The following is an 18,846-nucleotide window of genomic DNA, read 5'->3' on the forward strand; positions in this document are numbered from 1 at the left end:
GTTTACATTACAGGTCATCACTTTGTGACACTGTTGCCCAAGGTCTTAGATTACCTATCAACAAATTTTGCATCATTTCAAACTCATGAGTGCTACATTAAACCAGGTAAGAGAGATTGAGATTTTTCCTTGGGTTTCTTATTATTTATTAGTTGTTACTCTATGTGTATAGCTTGTATTGTGATTGAAGAATTTGGTAACAAGGAGGAATATGGAGCTTTATTTATGAGCATGATTGAATGATTTACACATGCATCATCTGTAATGGCAATAAATTCTTCTTATGTGTGTGATAGAGAGCCCGATCTTGTGGAGGCTTATTGTAGTTTCACTTCAATCTTTCTTCGCAGTTGTACAAAGGTTAAATTCACTATCTCTTTAGGATCTGTTTGTTAAATTGACTCTATGAAAAAGACGTGAATGACCTTATCATATAGGGTTTTGATGCATTACATTTACAGGAAGTAGTAGCTTCTTCTGGTCCTCTTCTTAAAGTTTCACTTCAGAAACCAACCATATGCTATACAACTATGCATCGTGGGACAACACTTGCAGCAATGTCGTATATGTCTTGTGAGCATCATTCACTTACAACTACTTTTAACAGAATTTATTATAACAACAATCTATCATTATGATTTACCTCCCTTACAATTAATTAAATTATATTTCGTTTGTCGTTTTAATTTTTATTGAAGTAATAAAGGAGAGTCTGGGGGTATTTGTCTGTGTTGTTATTTGAAGGTGATGGATGTGAAAATTTTGAACTAGTCGTTGTTGTGTTGTGTAGGTTTTCTTGAGTTTGGGGTGAGTTCGTTGCTGGAATCAGTGACATCCAACTCTGCATCCATGGTGGTTCAAGTAATATCACGTAGCAGGGAAGGGATTGTATCAAATGTTGTGTATGCCTTACTTCTTGTTTCTGCAATGTCAAGGGTAAACAATAATAATAATAATAATAATAATAATAATAATAATAATAATAATAATAATAATAATAATAATAATAATAATAATAATAATTTGGTACATATTATTGTAAATCATTATTGTCTGCTCTTAATGTGGTCAGTTTCTTCGACCATATTATTGTAAATCATTTTACAAAATTGCTTTATAATATTAATATTAATTTTATGTTCCAGGTTGGTTATGTAGTACTACAAGAAGGTCAACATTTGATCTCTCCAGGTTGCTTATGTTAATGCTTAAGTTAACTATTTAGGGGATCCTTACCCTGCAAGTTATGACATTAGTTCCATGAATAAAATGAATCTTGTAAGTTATCTCATTTTCTTAGTTTCTTTCTTGGGAGGTATTTCTTTTTGGGTCTCAATTTTTTTTTTACTATTACAATCAGGTGCACCCTGTTGTAGAAGGTTACCCTCAATATGGGTCTGGGCCTGGATCATGGGGATCATATGATATGCAAAGGGCTCAAGGACACAGATAGAATGATAGACTATCTCATGCTAAGATGTGGACTCTTATGGTACTTTGAATTGAAGTGTACATTTGTTTAAAATGTTATCTTATATAAGACCTTTATTAAATTAGTATGCATGTTATTTTGGATATTGTTTTCCTACATCAAATGCTAGCTGTTAAAGACTAAGAAGACTGAGGTGAACAAAGAAAAAGGAAAACATAGTGATGGTAGTGAAGAAATCAAAGAAAAAGTGAATGAAAAGGCGAAAGTGAAGTGGGACCCAGTGTGGATCTTTCGTCACAAAAAGTGTCAAAGGAGGAAACTATAAACATATGAACACAAGTCAAGATTCAAATTTAATGCCTTCTGTTGACCTCAAGAATGTAATATCAGTGAATAGAAACTCAAAAGATTCAATAAAATCAATGGGCAAGATGAGAACCAAAAGGAATAGGAATCAAATGAGAATGAGAATGTGAATAATGAAGTGTCTGACGTGAAGAATGAAAACACAACTGCAGAGTAGAGTGGAATAAAAAGCTCTTACAGACTTAGGAACATTACCAGAGAGTGGAATAAGAGGAAGCAGAAGCACTGAAAACACAACTGAGGAGTAGAGTGAGTTTTTTACCTTTTTTTATTTTTTAAAACTAAGTATTTTCAATTTTCTATTCTCTAAGTTCTTATAGAAAACATCATTCAATCCCAGACTTCAATGAACCTGGTGTCCCTATTGCTGATTTGGAGTTTCTTGACCTTTGCATTGGTGAACAAGAGGTAATTAAGATACTTATGTTCTAGCTGAATATAAATAAGTCATTCTAGTAGCCCCACCCATATCCTTAGCAACATAATGAATTACATTAGCATCTAATGTAATTCGGTTCTGCTTATAGTTAGTTGGTGCTTGTAATGAAGCTAAACTCCTTAAAAAACTTCAAATTCGAAAAGATGATGCACAAGAACTGAAGATAGAATACAGGTGGCTAGAGGGGAAGGTTAAGGGGCTCAATTAAGTTATACAAAGTTGAGGAAATTATCTCAAAAACGTCAATAGTAATGAGGGAGAAGCAAGCCATTGTATCTAGAAGTTTTGGAGGAAACGAGACTCAAGCAAAAGCAAACACACAGAGAGTTGTTGGCACATAGTAAGCTAGATAATCCAATTGTATATAAATTTTGATTCTACTTGAGTTCATCTTTTTTATAACATTTACTCACTATTTGAATAATTATTTGTATTTGACATATTAGTGAAATGAATTATCTTTGTTATTTATGGTATTTTATTTTGTATTATGAGACTTTTAATGTATTATTTAATTTGAAAATTAGTAAATCTATCAAAATATATATTTTTTAAAATATTTAACTTTATGACATGCAAAAATGTGTGTCGTCTTTCTTTATGACAGGGGTTTAATGATACGCAATGCACATCGTAAATGTGCGTCGTAAGGTTATTGTCACACCCCAAAACCGATAACGGCGGAATACGTTTCGGGGTGGAGGACGTCATGTACAGTATCATCACAATTGCATAATAGTAAAAACAAGAAACATACAACCATTGCATTACATAGTGAATTTAATTACAAGTGTGTTTTGTAATGTTTAACAATCACCAAAAGTAAATCAAAAATAAGAGATGGATCTTGTATGCTCCACCTTCTCCAAAATGTTGCACCTGTACCTGTCTATCTTTGACCTGAGGATACAAGTTATTTTGAAAACGAATATCAACATAAAGCTGGTGAGTTCATAAGAGTTTAGTGTGAGTTTTTGTATAAAAAGCATTAGAACCGATAGTATGAAAAGCTGTAATTTACATTCATAAGTAGTAGAAAAAACGAGAAAATCCTATATTTTCCAGAAATACTTTGTAAGTGAAAACCTTTAAGAGACATGTAATTTTCATCATTGAAGAAAGCATTCATTGTAACAGTATAATAGTGGGTTTTCCATAAGTAATGCAATATAGTAGTTTATGCCTGAAGTCCATAATAATGGTGCATAATTTCTTTAGTATTAGATACTTATTTACTTCGGGATATTAACTTTAACTGTTGTCTAGTATTTTAGTGTGGTTATAGTGTATTTCTTGTATGTTACCGATAGTGTGAGTAATAGAGGTCCCCATGACCTTCCCGGTCATGCATAGTGTAGTGAAGTAGCGGCATCCCTGGGCCTGTACGGCTCGGACTGAAGTTATCAGTTGGGATGTAATAGCGTCTGCCCCGTATAGATCTATACATATAGCGTCGTCTTCCTTCCAGAAGACTCTGGGCGTAGTGCGTAGCGAATAGAGTATCTCGTAGTGGGTTAGTGTGTTATCTGTTGATTAGCGTTTTCTCTTGTATTATAGCGTAGTAGTCTTTTGCATACTCTTAGTATGTTCTCGTATTAGTATATAGTATCATTATAGAGTGTATTATAGTGTGTAGAGTAGTAGCTATAGCGAGTAGTAGTGGCCTTAACTATACCTATTATAGTTAACTTAGTGCGTATGATTCTTGTCAATCTAGTGGTTTAAACATTTAATGAAATTGAAGATACTCGTATCCAACACCAATATATATGATATATAAGTAAGAAATCAACGACAGTCGGACGGATACCATCTACCCTAAGCCCACAATCAAACAAGAACAGGAGTTAAGGCGAGCTATCGGTCCTAAGTCCTTCAAGCCTTATTTATATAAATATATTGGTGTGGTTACATTTTATAAGGAATTTATTTAATAAAAATCTTGTCAAAAGGGAATATTTAGAAAATTGATCCTTTATCCGAAATGGTTTTGAAAACGAAAATCCTTTTTATAAAGCATAGTGGTAAATCACATGTGATTTGAACTACGGATAGTGAATCACATGTGATTAATTTCCATAACATGAATAAATGACTTGTATGAATTTCCATAAACATGTATAATTGACTTGTATCCCCCCCTAAAACATATAAAACATTTGAAAGGTTCATTAAAGGGGTATGAACTCACCTGAAATCGCGTAAATCGGGTGAATCGGGTAAATCGGGTAAAAGTGTCGGTTGAGCGTTTGGTACCAAATAACAACTTGAGCACCTTTTTAGGACCCTAATGTCATATGAAATATGTATTTTACAAGAAGTTAATCATCTTATGCTTTTCATTATAGTATTTGGGCATTCTAGCATCGTTTCGGGGTTTTAGGGCCTAGAAGGGGTTCCCGGGAGTGGTATAAGGCCAAGAAAGATTTACGGGAGGGTCCATGAGCTCACTCCCATGGAGTTTACGGCCCAAAGGCCACTCCTTGGGATTTTACGGCCGTAAGCCCCCTAGGCTTGGCCGTAAACTCATGTGGTCCTCCGAAATGCAAGTTTAAGGCCTTATTTCACTTCCCTAATTTACTAGCAAGTGTCTTGAACTAATATGGAGGGTTTAAACCCTCATTTGGTGACATTTTGGGGAGTTTACGGCCAAGGCTTGTGCTTGGGCTGTAAACTCCATTTAATCCCTCAAAATGGATGTTTAAATGGTACAACACACTTCCCTTCATCTTAGATAAATACTAGAAGGCCTTATATGGAGTTTTAGGACATTTTGGCATAAAAATAGGGGAGTTTATGGCCCAAGCATAGCCTTGGCCGTAAACTCTTCTTTTGGCTTCAAAATGAGATCTTTAATGGTACAACACACTTCCTAGGGTCTTAGCTAAATTCTAGAAGGCCTTATAGGGGTTTTTGGGTCATTTTGCCATAAAATTTGGCGAGTTTACGGCCCAAGTGAAGCCTTGGCTGTAAAATCTTCTATTTGCTTCAAAATGATGTGTTAAATGGTTCAAAACACTCTCCTACACCTTAGATAAATTTATGAAGGCCTTAGGTGGAGTTTTAGGGGCATTTTGGAATATTTCTTAGGTGCTTACGGCCCAAGACTAATCTTGGCCATAAACTCCCCTTTTTGACTCCAAATGGTGTGTTTTAATGGCTTTAAACATGTCTAAAGGTCATAGCAAATTTACCCCATGCCCTAGATGAGTTTTTGGGACTTAAATCCAAGGTTTTTGGGTGTTTACGGCCTAAGCATAAGCTTGGGCCGTAAACTCCTTTTTAAGCCTCAATTTCTTATGTTTTAATGTCCAAACTCTCCTAGGTAAATCCCTTAATTAATATATAAGCTTAAAGGAAGGAAAAATGAGGCTTTTGGCAAGTTTTTAGGTGTTTACGGCCTAAGGGGCTTCCTAGGCCGTAAACTCCACTCGATCCTCTAAATTCTATGATTTTTGGCCTCTAAATGCTATGAACTATGATTAGAACAAGATAGGGAAGAAATCCTTACATTTTGGAAGCCGGAAATCGCGGTTTTGGAGTCGGGTTCGGGTCTAGAGAGAGAAAGTAGTGAGAGAGAGTGAATGTGTGGTAAAAGAGCTTAAATGTAGTGTCCATTTGTTTATATATGTCTCGGGTATTGCACCCGATACACGGCTACCCAATGCTAAAGTTTAACGGGGTTAAAACTTTTTACCCGAGTGAAGTGGTTGAGAAGTAATATAACTCTATTTGGTTAAACGGAGTTAACACATACAAGTTATATTTACTTATGATATTATCAAGACATATAATAATTAGATATTTGTTTATTGACGACTCCAAAATATTACAGAAAATAACATATAGCGACGTATTCTGTTAGTGAAGATGGATTTGTAACGGCAATAATTTGGGTTGTCACATCATCCCCCCGTTAGGGGAATTTTGTCCCGAAATTTAAAATTCAAACATATAAGCTATTACAATACTACTAAGCAAAGAGATGAGGATATTTGAGTTTCATTTGATCCTCGCGCTCCCAAGTGAATTATGGTCCCCGCTTGGCGTTCCACTGAACCTTCACGATTGGGATGCGGCTTTGCTTCGTTCGTTTTACTTCCCGATCCATAATCTCCGCAGGCTCTTCCACGAAGTTGAGGCTCTCATTGACTTCGATTTCGTCAAGAGGAATCACGAGAGTCTCGTCAGACAGACATTTCTTCAAGTTTGAGACGTGGAAGGTAGGGTGTATGTTGCTTAGTCCGTGGGGTAAGTTGAGTTTATAAGCTACGGGGCCGATTCTGGCAAGAATCTCAAAAGGCCCTATATACCTTGGGTTTAACTTTCCACGCTTTCCGAAGCGTATCGTGCCCTTCCAGGGTGAGACCTTCAAAAGAACTCGGTCTCCCACCTGGAATTCCAAGGGTTTTCTTCGCTTGTCGGCGTAGCTCTTCTGTCGATCCCTAGCGGCTTTTAGTCGTTCACGTATCTGTACAATCTTCTCGGTCGTCTCTCGGATGATCTCCGGACCAGTGAGGGCGCTGTCAGGAACTCGTCCTTTAGCTAACTGAGTGTCACCCACTTCAGCCCAGCACAGAGGGGATCTGCACTTCCGGCCGTAGAGGGCTTCGAATGGAGCTGCCTTGATGCTCGTATGATAACTATTGTTGTAGGAAAACTCCACAAGAGGCAAGTGTGAATCCCACGATTTCCCGAAGTCGATCACACAAGCTCGCAGCATATCTTCTAAGGTTTGGATCGTCCTCTCACTTTGTCCGTCGGTCTGCGGATGGTAGGCTGTACTCATGTCCAGCCTCGTCCCTAGTGCTTTTTGCAATGATTGCCAAAACCTAGAGGTGAATCTACTATCTCTGTCTGAGATAATAGATGTAGGGACGCCATGCAGTCGCACTATTTCTTTTATGTATGTTCTTGTGAGTTTCTCCATCTTGTCCGTTTCTTTGATGGGTAGGAAGTGCGCGGACTTTGTCAACCTGTCAACGATGACCCAAATGGTATCTAATCCCCCCGCTGTCTTTGGCAGTTTGGTTATAAAGTCCATTGTGATCCGCTCCCACTTCCATTCCGGTATTTTAGGTTGTTGGAGGAGTCCTGATGGCTTTTGATATTTGACCTTGACCTTTGCGCAAGTAAGGCACTTACTCACAAAGGTAGCGATCTCTGCTTTCATGTTCGGCCACTAGTATAGCTTTTTGAGATCCAGATACATCTTATCCGAACCCGGGTGGACGGAGTAGCGAGTGTTGTGTGCTTCCCTCATGACTAAGTCTCTGAAACCTCCATGGCGTGGAGTCCAGATTCGGTCCATGAAGTAGTAGGCTCCATCACCCTTAACCTCCAAATTTTTATCCATTCCACGCAGGGATTCTTCCGTCACGTTCTCAGGCTTTAAGGCTTCCACCTGATCCTCTTTGATCTGTGCGGATAGATGCGAATGGATAGTCATTGTCAACGACTTGGTCCTTCGACCAGAATACTCCTTTCTACTCAGGGCGTCTGCTACTACGTTGGCTTTCCCCGGGTGATATCTAATTTCGCAGTCGTAATCGTTAAGTAGCTCGACCCATAGACGCTGCCTCATGTTAAGTTCTTTTTGGTTCAGTATGTGTTGGAGGCTTTTATGATCAGTGTACACCACGCTCTTCATCCCATACAAGTAGTGTCTCCAGATTTTTAGTGCGAAGATGACCGCTCCTAACTCGAGGTCGTGAGTAGTGTAGTTTACTTCATGGGTCTTTAGCTGCCTCGAGGCATAGGCGATGACCTTACCTCGTTGCATTAAGACACAACCAAGCCCCTGATTTGATGCATTGCAGTATACAACAAAATCTTCTGTCCCTTCGGGAAGGGATAACACTGGTGCGGTGCATAGGGCTCGCTTCAGGGTCTGGAATGCCTTCTCATGTTTCTCTTCCCAGTCGAATGATACATCCTTCTGTGTTAGCATAGTGAGAGGCTTCGCAATCCGAGAGAAATTTTGGATGAATCTGCGGTAGTAGCCAGTGAGGCCTAGAAATTGACGGATTTCTGTAGGCGTCTTCGGTGCTGACCAGTTCTCGATAGCTTTAATTTTGGAGGGATCCACGTGGATTCCATCTTCACTGACCACGTGCCCTAAGAATTCAACTCTTCGGATCCAAAACTCGCACTTAGAGAACTTCGCATATAACTTTTCGGATCGCAGCATCTCCAGGACTCGTCATAAATGATCCCCGTGCTCTTCCTCGCTCCGAGAGTAGACGAGTATATCATCAATAAAGACGATGACGAACTGATCTAGATATGGACGACACATCCTATTCATCAAGTCCATGAATACTGCGGGGGCGTTAGTCAGTCCAAAGGGCATCACTACGAACTCAAAATTCCCGTAGCGGGTTCGGAAAGCTGTCTTCGGAACATCCTCCTCAAGCACCCGTAACTGATGATACCCGGATCTAAGATCAATCTTGGAGAAGTAACTTGCTTCTTGCAGTTGGTCGAATAGATCGTCGATACGAGGGAGAGGGTAGTGATTTTTGACCGTGAGTTTATTGAGTTCCTTATAATCGATGCACATCCGAAACGATCCGTCCTTCTTCTTCACGAACAAGACCGGAGCTCCCCAAGGTGAGAAGCTTGGTCTTATAAAACCCTTGTTGAGTAGTTCGTTGAGCTGACCGGATAGTTCTTGCATTTCGGCAGGCGCTAAACGATAAGGCGACTTAGCTACGGGAGTAGCTCCTGGGACTAGGTCGATTCTGAACTCAACCTGACGTTTGGGAGGTAGACCTGGAAGGTCTTCTGGGAAGACATCGGGGAATTCGCATACAACGAGAATGTCATTTGGATCTTTCGATTTCTGGTTAGTGTCGACAACGTGAGCAAGAAAGGCGCGATATTCTTTACGCAGATATTTCTGAGCCTGAATACTGGAGATGATACGAAGGCTCGTACCCGGTTTATCTAAATAGATCAATAGGGTTTCGTGATTTGGATGATTCAAGCGAATGGCTTTGTCGGAGCATAGGATATCGGCGCGATGAAGACTCAACCAATCCATACCGACAATGACATCGAAATTTTTGATTGAGACTGGTATAAGATCGATTGAAAATGGGTGATCGTCTAGCATGAGGGTACAACCTACGTAAATTTCGTTAGAGTTTTCTGTCTTCCCGTTAGCCATTTCTACGACGAATGTTTCTTTTAGTGGTTGAGGGGTTTGTTTGAGTAATTGTTTAAAGTTTTGATTTATGAAGCTTATTTCTGCACCACTATCGAATAAGACACAGGCATAAGAGTTGTTGAGAAGAAACGTACCCGTGACCACCGTGGGATCAGCTACCGCTTCATTGTGACCGATAGCGAGTAACCTTCCGGTTCCCCTAGCATTTGCAGCCTTCGGGCAGTTCCTCTTGAAATGGCAAGCTTCACCGCAGCCATAACACGTCGGGGTCACTCCCGAACCCGAAACTTGAGAAATAGGTTTGGGAGGGGCCTTGCAGAATCGCACCGTATGGCCCTTCCGCCCGTAGTTGGAACACTGCAATTCACGGCAGGGGCCGTTGTGGTGGAATGGGCACTTGGGACACTTGGGCAGATTCCCGCTATAAGCTTTTGGCGGGGCTGGTGCGGCTGGAGTGGCTGGGCTGGTGGCAACATGGACCGCCACAATTTGCTGGTCCTTGGAGACGGTTTGAGTTTTCTTGCCTTTCTTCTTATCCCATCGTTTCCTTTTTCTGTCAGATGAATCGGGTGGTGTAGTGGTTGTCGTTGCTGGAGTGGAGGAGATTTCGTGGTTGATCAGACTCTGGGCCAATTCCTTGGCGCTGTCAAAAGTGGTGGGGCGTGAGGCCAGAACGTCTCTCGTTATGACAGGGCCTTCCTTGACGCGCATTTGCGCGTCGTCTGAGCGTTTTACGACGCGCAATGCGCGTCGTAAAAGACTATTTTTGTAGTAGTGTACATTATCGACTTGGTTCCCATCCGTCTGTGCGAGAATAAAGTCATAGTAGGGATGGATTGGTTTAGCTCCAATGGGTCAGTGATTGATTGTGAGCACCAACTGCTACGAGTATAGACCCCAAGTGGAGGAGAGTTGGCAGTCTAAGGAGAGAGAGCTCAGTGAGACCTCGTTTTATCTTTAGATGTTAGGGCCAAACGTTATTTCCATAAGGGTTTCTCGTGGTTTTTCGCTTACGTTATGGATACACGGGAATAAGATAGAGCGACAATTGGTGAGGTACCGGTTATTCATGAGTACCCGAATGTATTTATGGAGGATCTACCTGGGGTGCCTCCGGAGAGGTAGGTGGATTTTCGGATCGATCTGGTTCCCGGTGCAGCTCCCAGAGCCACGGAACCATATCGATTGGCCCCACCATAGATGTAGGAGTTGTCTACACAGCTGGAGGAGCTGTTAGACAAAGGGTTCATGCAGCAGAGTAGCTCGCCATGGGGTGCACCGATCTTGAAAAAGAAGGATGGGTCGCACCGGATGTGCATAGACTACCGGGAGTTGAACAAGCTAACGGTGAAGAACTGTTACCCACTCCCGAGGAACAATGATCTATTTGACTAGCTTCAGGGGCGTTTTGGTTTTCCAAGATTGATCTATGCTCAGGATACCACCAGATGAGGATGAGAGAGGAGGATGTGCTGAAGACGGCCTTCTGGACTCGATATGGGCACTACGAGTTTGTGGTGATGCCTTTTGGGTTCAACAATGCCCGGGCCACATTCAAGGACCTCATGAACCGTGTGTGCAGGCTATTGTTAGACCGATTAGTGATAGTGTTTATTGATGATAACCTGGTATACTTCAAGACCCAGGAGCGGCATGACGGGTACTTGCAAGAAGTGTTGGATACCTTGAGGAGGGAGAGCTTGTACGCAAAGTTCTCCAAGTGCAAATTTTGGTTGCGCGAGGTGCAGTTTCTGGGGCACCTTGTCAACCAAAACGGTATTTTGGTTGATCCGGCCAAACTGGAGTTAATGATGAGATGGGATGTTCTGAGGTCTCCATCTGAGATTCATAGCTTCCTCAGTTTAGCAGGCTATTATCGGAGACTCATTCAGGATTTCTCTAAGATAGGGGTACCCCTGACCTGACTGATGAAAAAGGGTGATCTCTTTCGATGGGGGCCTGAGTAGCAGGTAGCGTTTGAGACTTTGTGGCAGAGGTTGTGCGATTCACCGATCTTGGCCCTGCCGAAGGGCGTTGAGGATTTCATAGTTTATTGTGATGTGTCTATATCGGGTTTGGGCATAGTGCTGGTGTGGAGATGGCACATCATCGCTTACGGCTTATGGTAGTTGAAGCCTCACGAGGCGAATTACCCAACGCATGACCTGGAGTTGGGGGCGGTTGTTTTTTCCCTCAAGATTTGGCGACACTACCTCTATGGGGTCTGTTGTACCATTTACACAGATCACAAGAGCTTGAGGTACTTGATGGACCAGCCAAATCTGAACATGAGGTAGTGACGGTGGTTGGATGTGGTGAAGGATTACGATTGCAAAATCCTCTACCACTCGGGGCAGGCCAATGTTGTGGCCGATGCACTTAGCCGCAAGGCATTCATAACTCCGATCAGAGACATCTGCCTGAGGGTAATCGTACTGATTCCACTTTTGGAGTGGATTCGGGAGGCTCATCAGGAGCCTATGAAGGAGGAGCACCGGAAGAGTGAGTATACCGTGGGTGAGATTTCCTCCTTTGACTATGATGGCCACGGGCTATTGGCACTCCATCATAGAGTGTGGGTTCCATACTCTAGCGGTGTGCGCAAAATGCTGATGGAGGAGGCGCACAAATCCAGATTTTCCATCCATCCTGGGGCAATGAAGATGTATAGATATCTTCATCCTAATTACTGGTGGCCCTGCATGAAGCGAGATGTAGCCTGGTACATCGAGAGGTGCTTGACCTGCAGGAAGGTTAAGGTCGAACACCATAGATCTCACGACTATACGTAGCCGTTGTATATCCTTGTGTGGAAATGGGAGGAGATTACCATAGACTTCATTACGAAGTTACCTTGGACAACGTGCGGAATTGACAAGATATGGGTCATAACAAATCGATTGACCAAGAGCGCCCATTTCATACCTATTCAGGAGAGTATTTCGGCCGAGAAGCTGGAAGACATCTACATCATGGAGGTAGTAGCTCGACATGAGGTGCCAGTTTCTGTGATTTCTGACAGGGATGTGCGGTTCACTTCCAGATTCTGAAGGAAATTTCATGACGAGTTAGGTACTCGTGTGCACTTCAGCACGACTTTCTACCTACAGACGAATGGTCAGAGCGAGTGGAGCATCAAGACCTTGGAGTATATGTTACAAGCGTGCGTTCTAGACTTTAATCGTAGTTGGGATACCTACCTTCCCTTGGCAGAGCTTTCTGATAATAATAGCTACCAAGCCAGTATTGACCGGACTGCCTTCGAGATGCTTTACGGGAGGAGGTGCAGGACACCAATATGTTGGGGTGAGGTTGTTTTGAGGGTTATGGGGAGTACCGAAGTGGTACTCAAGATGAAGGAGATGATCCAGCAGGTCCGAAGTAGACTTTAGACAACCTAGAGTCGGCAGAAGAGCTACGCCGATAGATGTCGATCGGACTTGGACTTTCAGGTCGGAGATATGGTCCTTTTGAAGGCGTCGCCTTGGAAAGGTGTCGGCCGCTTCATAATACGGAGCAAGTTGGGCCCCAAGTATATCGTACCTTTAAGTTATAGCCTGGGTGGGCAAGGTAGCGAATCGGTTGGAGCTTCCGGAAGATCTTAGACAAATCCACAACATTTTTCATGTTTTGCACCTACGGAAGCGCATAGCCGTTGATTCCGCGGTGGTTCCTTTGGAGGACATACAGGTGGATGACCACCTGAACTACATCGAGAGGCCTATATCCGTTCTCGACAAGAAGACGAAGGCTCTGAGAAATAAGGAAGTATAACTGGTCAAGGTGCAGTGACAACAACGTAAGGGCTCGGAATTAACATGGGAGCTAGAGGACCAGATGAGGAAGCATTACCCCGAGTTATTCCCAGCAACAGCGGCAGACTTTGAGGACGAAACCTAATTCAAGTAGGGGAGATTTGTAACGTCCGAGTCACCAGGTATTTGTTGGGTTTTAGTATACTACAACATCCTATGGTGAACATACAACCCTAAATACCTTTGATCTATGTTTTCTCTATTATACATGCAAATATGAAGTTTCCAAGATATTACCCTATACTAGCATACAAATATCATATACTTGGGTAATAAAATAAATAGAATGCATACCTTGTTATTGTTGCTTGACTCCATGAAGCTTGAGAGCCTAGTGCCCCAAGTGTGACACCTCAAATGGTTCACACAACATCATGAACACTTGGAATAACCATGAGAAGAAGACACTCCAAGCTCAAACTGATTAGCCCTCATATGTGTATTACTTGTGTCAATTTCTTGAGCTAAGTGGGTCCTTATATAGTGTGCACGTTAGGGTTACACCATGTAACCCATGACTTTACCCATTCCTTATGCTCCATGGGTTTTAACCTCCACGGAGTATCCATGGACCACCACATGGGTTAAACCCAACATAAGGAATCTTGGATCATAAGCCCATATATATAAGAATGAGTGATTTACACAATCAATCCCCATATATTTAATTAGTCTCTTTTGATCAATAAATTAAGTCCAAATTTATTCTTGATCAATACTAATTAAATAACATAATTTTATATTAATATATTAGAACTTATAATATATTAATACGTCACAAATGTCCTCTTCTCACAAACGGTCTATCCAAGTGTCCCGATGTCATGCAACCCAAATGGACCATGTTGAGTCGGGTCAAGTCTTACCAATTATAGTTATGGGCTTAGACACTAATCCAACAGTCTCCCACTTAGATAAGTCTAAAACTATTATTGCGTATGACTCCAAACCTAACTGGCAATCGTAGCTCTCAAAAGCCGTTGTCGAACTCTGACCTTGTTGATGAACTCTGACCTTTGTCAACGACTTGTCCATTAGATAAGGGATCATATATTCCTCCATTCTAGATATCATATGGACTGAGACATAGATTATTAATCATTCTCTCTGTCCATTTGTTGTTTCCCGATATCCGATTTATGACGACTGACTGATTGAACAAATCAAATCAGTCCTAGCTTAGCCAAGCACTCACATGTATCATCATTAAATCATCGAGGGGCCCACAGATATCACTTTTATCCCTAAGGTAAAAGGAATGGATAAACTTCGACTCATATGGCTTGTTCTACTAGTTGTTGAATCATACACAAAGGCACGTTTTATAACATCGAGTTACCAATGCGTTTTCGTGCAATCAATGTATAACCAACTCACAGTAACAACTCATATATCTATGTTTGAAGAATATAAGATATTATCGTCTCATGATCACTCGTGATAAAATCCATGAAGTGATTCTAATGAGCGCGGGTTGAATCCAATACTCAGAACTTATGAGCACTCATGAGTGTTGTAGCACTACCTTGTCCAACATCTTAGACCTCTACAAGCCCAACCCATGACAGTCTTGATTCATATCTACTTCCAACATATGACCGACTGTAGATGGTTTGAATAACTTAGTCATTCAGGAAGAATGACCTAGTTATTCTGGAAGTCAAAACATGCAAAATGAAACACAAGAATAATTGAATCCAATATGGTCTCAGAACTTTTGAATATAAATAAAACACCTTTTATTTATCACCATATGATTACACATTATTCATTGCATACTGTTTCAGCTATCAACTTTATTATTGAATTAAAACAACAGTTGTCCCATGCTCCAAGGATGTACACTATGTTTTCTAAAAACTAGTCATGCCATACACCAAGTATGCACACTATGTTTGTCTATGATCTTTACTTTATGAAATAGATCGATTGAACATAGCTCCAATGATTCTCATTTCACAATCCAAAATCCCTACCGCAAATGCAAGAATTCCAAATTCATTCCATTTACTGAAATTTGTTAGATTCTAAACTTATATGCAATGATCCTCTTGTAATGATTATGCACAAAGTCACAAAGACTTGAAAACAAACATTACAGAGCATTCCAATGGAGATCAACTCCATGGAAACATCCTTCTTGCATTAAGTTTCCTAATATTACACAGATTTATTGAACAACTTTCACCTTCCCATATTCCCATTTTGACTATCACTTCTGAACAAGAGTTGCCTCTTTTCAGAATATGTCAACATGGTCCTTCCAAAATTAACACTATACTTCCAACTGTCCCTGAGCAACCAATCTTTGGTAAACCTTAGATTTTTCTCGACAATTGCTTAATCATTTTAGTCATATCCAGTTCTAGACTTTTCCCTTCTTAATGCCCTGAGCATTTGGAAGAATTTAGAAAGGATAAATATTATAGCACATGCAATCGATCCTGTACCCAAAGCAAATGGGACATGATTCATGATGTTTCACATAAAGACTTGATTCTAGATCCCTCTTTTGCTACAATATTTTTTATTTGCCATGTTCTCAAAACTTTGACTATGAAGAGGGATGTTGTAATCATAATCGAATTTTGAGAACGCAATATATATGAATTTTCTTAAGTTGAACCAAACCAACATAATGTTTCATATATATTCTTGACTAAAGATGATTAAAATCTCAATCTAAGCCTTTTAGAATTGAAATGAAGTATAATTTCCTCTCCCTTAATTATAGCAAAACAACTTTTTCAACCCCTACAACCTCAAGAATTGAAATTTTTGTTTTCTATAATTAACATTGCTGTCTTGAAATACTTACTAACATGATGATTATTAGCATAACACTTATGCTCCCACTAGCCTTGACATATATCCAGAAATTACTGGACTTCTAGAAATCAATACTTTATTGACTTTCTTACCAAAGTTCAGATTTCTGATACTAGATTGTTTTGATAAGACTTTATCAAAATCATACGCCTCTCCTTAGATAGCTCACAGGTGTGTCTAAACAATTTCAGAACTATGAAATGGGATACCGTAATCATAGTCTCAATTGTTTAGACCTTTGCTATCTACTTCCAATCTACTTGGTGGAAATGTTTCCTCATCATCATTTTCATGAATTGGAGAGAAACCTTATGACCCTTAGATTTCATGGTGTATGTGTTCTTATCCCTGTGAATTGTCAAAACCATAGTCACAAGACAAGGATAATGACAAATCCAAACACAAATGGACTTAACTCAATCTTAATTTCTTTCCACCTGGCAGCTCAAGGGTCTGCCATTGCTTCCAAGTTGTTATGCAACCAATTGAGAACTCTAAGAACTCCTATGCAAAGCCAACTTTAACTGGAATGGGCACAGAAATAGAAATATGTCAACAAGATAGGTTATAAACCTCACATCGTGTGCTAGTGTTAAACTACAGGTTTTTTATTCTTGATTAGATCTTGAAATACTTTTAGGATCTTTTAGACTCCCACTGTCTCCTTGACCTATAAGACTTTCTTGACAAATATTCAAGAGATAGTGTGGATTCTAATCAAGACAAACACTTAACACAATTGGCCTAAGTTGATCTTTGTTTTATCCAAAACATCACAACTTACCAAATTCAAATCTACAAGAGTAGAAAACCTTTTACTCTTACATTTCACTAGTGTTAATAAACCTTCTTTAAGATGTGTCACTCAAGTTACATTTGTGGTGGGCTTGATAAGTGCACAAGAATCTGTACTCGATCCCTTAGTCCTTTACTCGACTCACACATCCATGTGAACAAGTAATTAGTCTTAATTTTCCAATGGTTGAAAGTTCTCATTCATCATACTATACAACTTGCATGATTCCAAGTTTCGGTCCAATTGAAACTTGGGTGATGAGAAACTTTCTTTATTTGGTAAATTTAGACACTACCACAAATAAAAGAATCAAAACCATTTTCCTATATTACTAGCAATGGAATCATATAAACAACAATTTTTTTCACAAATGCCATTGTAAGGATACTTCAAATAAATAAAATCAAAAATTTCATTTTATTTTAAAACTTTGTGGGAAAACTTATCCTTACAATCCATATGAAAACCTTGTTGTTATATATTCCTAAGCAATGTGTTATAACTCCTAAGTAACAGCTTCAAAATTCTGATGCGATCGAAGTCCATCTTCGCGATCAGAAGCAGCATATACTTCCTTTAATCTTTCTCTCTTTTCTTTGATTCTTATAACATCACCATGTGACTCAGTCACATTATGTAATAAGAATCTCCGAATAGGAGCTTAACAGAGTTAGACAATGGACTTTACCTGAAGTAGGGTCAAACTTATTGACTTTAACATCCTTAGGTAAATTTGGCAGCTTTGCAAATAGTGCCCCTTCCTTTGGCAATTTTAACAAATGGACCCTTTGGTAATGGTACATGGGACTATCTCAGACTTAGCCTTTCTCTTTACCATTTGGTCAATCGATTTGACTATGGCCGACCCCTTTCCATTGGGAAGAGAATGCTTTTTCTGGATTTCCAGTGTCATCATTGTCCATGTCCATAAAGTTTTGGGAAGTCGATCTTCTAATCAAATATGCTTTACTAGTGTCTCAGATCATTTCTGAATCAGCAGCACCAAGCAAATAGATTAGATCATTAAGGGTCTTGTCATAGTCTGTTTCATATGAGTCCCAAAGGAACTTACTATGTGACTTAGAAAGTGATTGAACATCCAACTTTCTCAAGACTTTGACACCCAACTCTCCCGACTTGTCAATATGTGACTTTATCTCCAAGATGTGAGCACACATAGACTTTGCTTGCCAATAGGGCTTGAGTGACCTTCAACTTGTGGGTTAGGGAAAATAATTGGAGGAGATGGAGGAAGTGAAGTTCCAAGAGATTTGGGAAGATCATAGATGTCTGAACTAGACATCTTTTGGGAGATATTCAAGATAGTTGATCTAAAGTCCTTAATATAACACCCAATATGAAATATTAAGGCTAGGACCCAACACAATATTTTATAACTCGGAAGAGGGATGCCGTAATCCAAGCTATAAAATATTTGAAGGTAGGTGAATGACGATTCACCAATTTCCACCATGAAAAACGAAATAATTATTAGGTTTTTAATTGGATTTGAAACTCCTAGATCTTTTGAGATTCATTGAACTGTTCAATGGCATGTTTCAATCTCGAGTGTGCCCTTCAGGTTTTGTGACTGGGATGCCGAGGATCACAAAACAAGGTGTGAATAACCATGCAAATATACTTGGTACCCTTAATATTTACCCCTCAATCGATGTGTCGGTTAACCACACACGCTCCATCGATACTATGATAAATACTAAGTTACCCTTTGCCTACCTTGTTAAATACGAGTTAGTGTGCCGGTTAACCACACACGCTCCACTAACCGACTTAAACAAAGTGCAAAGTGTAATTTCATGGATTAGCACCTTATTCACATTTTCCTAAAGTAACTAAGATTGGGAATTATAAAAAAACATTTAGTTACTTTATATTTATCATTAATACTTTTAATGAAGGGAGAATTATAGTCCTTGTCCTACCCGTTCGGCTAACGACCCTCCACCGGTCAAGGAAGCGGTGGGTGAGAGTGGACAC

The sequence above is a fragment of the Lactuca sativa genome, chromosome 7 (genome assembly GCF_002870075.4).
Source record: "Lactuca sativa cultivar Salinas chromosome 7, Lsat_Salinas_v11, whole genome shotgun sequence".
In the NCBI taxonomy this organism is placed as follows: domain Eukaryota; kingdom Viridiplantae; phylum Streptophyta; class Magnoliopsida; order Asterales; family Asteraceae; genus Lactuca; species Lactuca sativa.